Here is a 7134-nt window from a genome sequence, read left to right as displayed (position 1 = left end):
CTCTGAACAATTTGTCGAATAATTCTATAATGTGTCAACTAAATAAGTAAGTTGGCATAAGTCAATGCTCCTTTGCCAGTTTTTTTCTGGAGCCCATGTTGCAGTTGAGACCTGTGCATGTTTAGTACCTTTTTTAACGGCACACGGAAGGTACGCTGTTTATAAATACATTGGGTTTTAATGAGCTCTACCCGGGTGGTGCGTTCAGAAGAATATTTGACATTTCTGTCAGCCTAGCTAAAGAATACGACTGTAGTCAGAGGGATTTTCAGCATGTGCTGCTGAGAGAATATAGCAAAATTTATGATTCAAATCCCTTTGGATCTAAGTGTTCATGACATGAATGACTGTCACTGATCTGTTACAAGGACACACTCACAGAATGCTGAAATGAATTCATATACACACACAAACAATCAATGCTCCACAGTCATGTCCAAATAAGCATGAATATACTGGACATTAAGGTCCAAACGAATACAGCAATTTCTTTCTTATTTTTATGAGTCATGAGTTACTGCAGTTTTTAATCACACGTAGCACAACTCAATACATTATTCATGTCAGGCTTATGATCCAGATGACCTCCTATTTAAATGCCCTTAATATGCTGATCTAGGACCTGCTTTCACCAAGTCGACTCGTGATCTTAACCATTACCAGAACAAACAGAACCTTCAGACGGGAAATAGGATTCTATGGGTGTTCACTTGATATTAATTGCCCATATAGACTTATTATAACTTGACTAATTAAAGTCCTGCTTTTTATTAACACACTACCAATGATCAAATCAATGAAATCACAAACCATGCACATCCAAAGTAAAAGAATATAAACGTCAAATTTCTACACACTAACAAAAACCTGTGTGCAAAGCCAAACTCAAGCATAAAAACCTACAATAGGAAATGAAGACCACAGCAGGTGCTGCAAGCATAAAAACAACACATCATGTACAGGGGGTGTGGTTTATCGTGGGGAGAAACTATGGAGGTTACCATAGTTACTCGTTCATTTCTAGAGGGAAAATGAGAAATAGCCAGTCTGGCTATTCTTAGAAAGAAAATCATCCTTTAAAATATGCTTCAAACCTACAAGTACTGATTTCACAGGCACATCTTTTTGCTGAATTTCCAGTCTTATTTTACTTTATTTATTTATTTATTTATTTATTTATTTATTCATTTATTTATTTATTATTAGTTGTTGGAAAACAAATATTGTGAAAGTGAAAGTCGTGACATTTGTCAAGTATGGTAACCCATACTCGAAATTGGTGCTCTGCATTTAACCCATCCAAGTTCACACACACAGCAGTGAGAAGTGAACACACCGTGAACACACACCCGGAGCAGTGGGCAGCTATATCCAGTGCCCGTGTAGCAACTGGGGGTTCAGTGCCTTCCTCAAGGACACTTCAGCCATGAGTATTGAGGGTGGAAGAGAGCACTGTTCATTCACTCCCTCCCACCTACAACTCCTGCCAGCACCGAGACTCGAACCTGCGACCTTCTGGTTACAAGTCCAAATCTCTAACCGTTAGGTCACAGCTGCCTTTTCTCTGCATTTTCTCATGGAAATACACTGGGTCTTACACTAGACAAGAGTAGAATGTCATTACATTTTATTTATTACATTTATGCATTTGGCAGTTGCTTTTTATCAAAAGTGACTTACATTGCATTAAAGGTACACATTTACACTGTATCACTTCTTGCTTTCCCTGGGAATCGAACCCATGACCTTGCTGTTGCTAGCACCATGCTCTGTTAGGCTATTATGATGTTATCTCTTCAGAAACATTGAGGAAAACTCATTTTAAACAAATGCAAACGTGTTTTATATATCCCTTATCAGCTCAATACACATATACCATTTGTATGCCTTGACAGGCACCAAATGCACATTTATGCTATAAATTTAGTGGCAACAACTAAACATACGAACAACACAGTCTGCTCTCAGATGCACCTGAAGGGAGACACTTTCGCTGCAGAATGCAGTTGTCACTCTCTTTTAGAACCTGAATGGTTTATTAACTTACTTTAAAGGGGTCATGTATTGATAAATTAACTTATATATCAAAAACTTGAGCTTTTGATATATAAGAGATCATTGTACTAAATTAATATCCTGTAAGTTTCAGGACTGAAAATGTTTTTGTTTATCTTGATTAGCTGTAGACAAATTATGCAAAATGTATCCATAGACTGGCAAACAATTTGTTTTGGGGTTCATTTTCCATACTGACACTCATACAGAATGACTGTCATGATGTGAACAGCTTGGGATGAGACTGAAAAAAGCTATATTTATATTAATGGAGCACGTGTCTGTATCTGCCACAGTTGGTGGCTCGGTGCTCACTCCAAGTGCAGTGCATACAGTGCAGACATTAACTGCCCTCAAAGAGCATACTGCTTTGAATTCGAACAACTTAGTCCACTTAAAACAAACATCTACTGAGGTTTGTACTAACTTTGAATTATTATCCAGCGAAGCTTGCACTTCACACCTCCCATTAGATGTAAACCGGGTCTAAAGTAAGGCTTCGGTCAGCACAGCATGATGCTCAGGTCTAGAGACAGCACCTGGTTGTGTAACACCCCAGTGCCGCTCCAAAGGGGCCATGCATTATGTAGCGATTGCATTTCCACGCTGCTTCCTCCTGCGCAGCGGTAAAAATAGAAACGCAGACCTCGGTCCTCATGCTTCGTAGTTTACGACTGCGCCATCCTCCTTCGCTTCTGAGCACAGACAGTTATTACTCAAACACCCATACACACACACACGCGCCACCTTACCAGAGATATTAAGATCAGAAGAGGTCAGGCTGTTCAAGGAAACATCGTCCTGAGATGTCAAAGATCTCAAGCCAATGAGTTTTCTATGGCTTACTTATTTAAAAAAAAAAAAAACCTTTTTGTTCATATTCCACCTCTGAACAGTACCTGAGGCATAGAGAAAAGAAAAGAAAAGAAAAGAAAAGAAAAGAAAAGAAAAGAAAAGAAAAGAGCAAACTCTGCATAGTTGCAGAAATATCCAGAGCTTTATCCAGTACTTGATACATTTTGTTATACATATTTTGTCTAGTAACTTGATAAGAATTTACATTTTACATATTCAAGTTGATGTTTCTGTGGGGGCTGTGAGTGGTAACTTTGCTTGCATTACCAACTTTGTGTTTTAAACAACAGAAAAGGCCAATGAAATTTCCTCTGGGTATACAAAATCTCTATCTACTCTGTTTACTGTTGTCACCATTGCAGTTCTAGTGCCTATTATAAGGAACAGCACAATATAAAAAGTGAGTGCAACTTCACTGACAGCTACACTGAGGCAGCCTTTGAGCCCACACATCAATAAAAACTGTGGCTCTTACTTTCTCTAAGTCTACCGATATCAAAACTGCAGACATAAGATAGAATGAAAAAAACATGACTGAGAACTGGGGTGCATACCCACTGAATGGAAGAAAAAGTCCATTGCTTATTGATAGAAACAAACGAATAGAATGATAGAATGAAGAAATGTATGATGTAAAAAAAAACATTACATCTTTTTAATTATAATTTTTTAGTGATTCTACTGTGTGCGCATGGGGAAAAAAACTAATTTCTAAAGCTCATTTGTGTATACGGAGCATGATCAGAAATTAAGAGGACCCTGGAAAACAAATGCCACAGAAAGAGACAAGAATGTCACAGTAATGTATTCATCTTATTTTATTTGTAACATTTATAAACTTTATATTCTATTTTTGGCCTAGTTAGTGGTAGAACCACTAGGAACACCTCTAGCAACTGTTCAGAATGCCTTAGAAACATTTTAGTGACCATCTATAGTACATTATCAAACGCCCTAGCAAACAATTTTGGCACTTTTCATTAAATTAATTTATTGATACATTTGCAACAATATGTTTACTTCATTAGTTCATGATTTAATTGTGTATTATAGGTTGCAAAGGTAGGTTTACACAGCTATGCAGTAGATTAGAAGAACCATTTATATTTCTAAAAGAACAATTTTTTATTTTAGTGTGAAGAACATTTTAATAATCTAATAACCATTTTGCACTAAAGAATATTTACTATTTACTAGTAGAAAGTTTCCCCCATTAACAGAAAAGTTCATTTCTGACACTGACTCAGAGCTGTCATTACCTTCAAGTCTGCATGCAGTGTGGGTTGCTGCTCGACTGGGAGAGCTCAGTCTTGTTTCCTCGAATTGTTTGGGTTGCATAATTAGTTGAATATAAATCAGTGAATAAAACCCAATCTGCAATTCCAACGATAGGCCATTAAGTACTAAACACATTAGCATTTTTTCTGATTCCTTTTGAATAACGATACTGAAGAGAATTTTCTATAAGATGCAAACAGGATGATCACAGATTAAATTTGTTAACTTTTAATTAATACAACTTTATGAATCACAGACCGAGTAGCAGTGTTTGAAGCCCTGTACGGCTCACATCACAAATGTAGTACAACTAGCCACTGGCTTCTCTGCTTCCTCTGACCACGTTTGATGAATTTCCATTTAGTGATGTGCAGGGTTTGCAGTGTTGAAAAAGGCTTTAATGTATCATGTTTTTTTTTTTTCATTCTCTCTCTTTCTCTTTCTTTTTCTTTTTAATTATTTATTTATTTATTTTTTACCTTGGGCACCCTCACTGGAGCATCAATGGAACAGTTGCCCCAAACTCAAGTCCTGCTTATCCTAATGGGTCCTCTTAGGCTGAGAAGAGTTACCACCGTGCCAGACAAGAGACTGAGCGAGAGTGTGCGTTCACTCGAGGGATGATGCGCAGCAGGAGCTCAAAGGAGAGACGAAGGTGGAGGAGGGAGGAGGGGGTGAAGAGGAGGAGGAGGAGGAGGAGGAGGAGGGGAAGAGATAGTCTCTATGGCCAACTCTGAATGTAGTTCTTTTTCAAGGTCAACCACATTGGAACGGTTATACAAAAACTGAAAAACAGGCTACATACAATTTGCACTTTCATTAGAAACTGAGAATAGATGCTTTCTTCTAGATTTATGTTTTCAATAACAGCTGCCATTGCCTCCGTATCATAGGGGCCGAGCGGCGTGCACGATGTGGGCAATTTTAACGTGCGGGCGTTTTGATAACGGAGCAAATTATTTTATTGATTTTGCTGTATATCACAAGAGTTTCCCCTTATCATCACTCTATAGGTCTACTGTCAGCCCACGCAGCCTCGTAAAGATAATTTCACATATTGCACAGATTTGTCATTTTTTCCCTGAAGACATCCACAAAGCACAAATTCATAGTTGTTCATTAACAAGACGGTCAATTCCCCAAACAATGTGCTTCATGTCACAATAAAAAGCAGGTTTTATGGCTTGTAGCAGTAAACGCTATTAAACAGATAAAGCACCCCAAACGGGTATCTGGAGGATTATAAAAAGGGCTGCCACACGAATAAACTCACACACCCCAAACCCATAGCCATTCAGAGAGAGGGGTTATTGAGTGCATGCTATAAAAAATAATGCGTAAATGCTGCCCCCTTCAGGAAGACTTCGGAGAGGATTCAACAGCGTGTAGATTGAAGAGAAAATGGTGTCTTCTCTTAAGTAAGGTTTACTGCTGCCCCCATGTGTTAAGTGTGCGGCTTTATGTAACCTCATAAAATTGGCAGATTTCACATAAGAGAAATTCAGAGAAATTTAATGGTCTTTCTCGGAATTCCTCTTATGTGAAATAAACAAAATATTTATTTATTTATTATTAAATACATATAATGCCTTGCAAAAGTATTCATGCCTCCACCAATCTGGGCTTTATGTCGGTGTGGCCAAACTCTATCCTCTCTTCAGTAAAGACACATGAAAACACACTTGGAATTTGAAAAAAAAAAAAAAAAAAAAAAAAAGCACCTAAAGGACCCTAAGACTGTGAGAAACAAGATTCTTTGGTCTGATGAACCTCAATTCTAAGCATCATGTTTGAAGGAATCCAGCTCTGCAAAAAACCTTAATACCAAAATCACAAAAACAAACCTTCCTACCACCAGCAATAAAATCTCAGAAATATATTCATCATAAACGACTGAGGGACTCGTCAGAGTAGAAGGAAAGCTCAATGCACCAAAATATTGAGATAGCCTTAATAAAAACCTAGTCCAAAGCATTGAGAACCTCGGACTGGGCAGAAGGTTAACCTTCCAACAGGACAATGACCCTAAACACACACTAAGAGTGGCTTTTAGACAACTCTGTGAATGTCCTTGAGTGGCCCAGCCAGAGCCTGAGCTTGAACCCAATCAAATATTTTTGCAGAAACCTGAAAATGTGCATCTGCCCCCATCCAACCTGACAGAGCTTGAGAGGTGAAGAGATGAGGACAAGAATGGCAGATAATTGCTAAATGCTGATAAGCAAAGCTTGTCGCATCAAAACAAAACAGACTTGAGGCTGTAAAGGTGCTTCAGCTAAGTATTGAGTTAAGGGTATGAATACCTATGCAATATACTTTTATTTTTATAAATTTACTAAATTGTGACAGTTCTGTTTTTGCTTTGTCAGTATGGTGTATGGAGTGTAGACTGATGTGGGAAAAAAGTAATTTAAAGCAGTTTAACATAAGGCAGCAACATAACAAAACGTGAAAAAAACGAAAGGGTATGAATACTTTCTTAAGGCACTGTAATACACATACAGATGAAAGATTATATTAAAATATGCTCTATTATATTTAACTTTATAATAATAATAATACAATTTGAAATGCTGCCCTTCTCAAGTCATATATTGACAAATTGAGATGACGCAACAAAACTTTGTTCTGTGGTGAAGCAATAAAAATTTCTCTCTTAATTTGAGTAAAACCCAAGAAGTAATTTTAGACTTCAGGAGGTGTCCGGTGCCCACGCCTCCTCCTTGTTTTGAATAAGGCCCAATACTTCCTGAGGAGACTCAAAACAGCCAGTATGAGCATTACAAACTTGTGTGGAAAGAATCCAGACAACATGACTGGTTCATTTTTTTTGGCAAATGCTCTGCTGTGGGCAAAAAGGCTGCAAGACTTTTTTCTTGCAGTTTGTCATCTAGTTTGTGTAAACTCTGTTTATTGTGTATATAAAGTTTTTCTATATTGCATGCT

Source organism: Cyprinus carpio, chromosome A9 (genome assembly GCF_018340385.1).
Source record: "Cyprinus carpio isolate SPL01 chromosome A9, ASM1834038v1, whole genome shotgun sequence".
Lineage (NCBI taxonomy): Eukaryota > Metazoa > Chordata > Actinopteri > Cypriniformes > Cyprinidae > Cyprinus > Cyprinus carpio.
The sequence above is the reverse complement of the archived record's forward strand: the minus strand, read 5'-3'. Positions refer to the sequence as shown.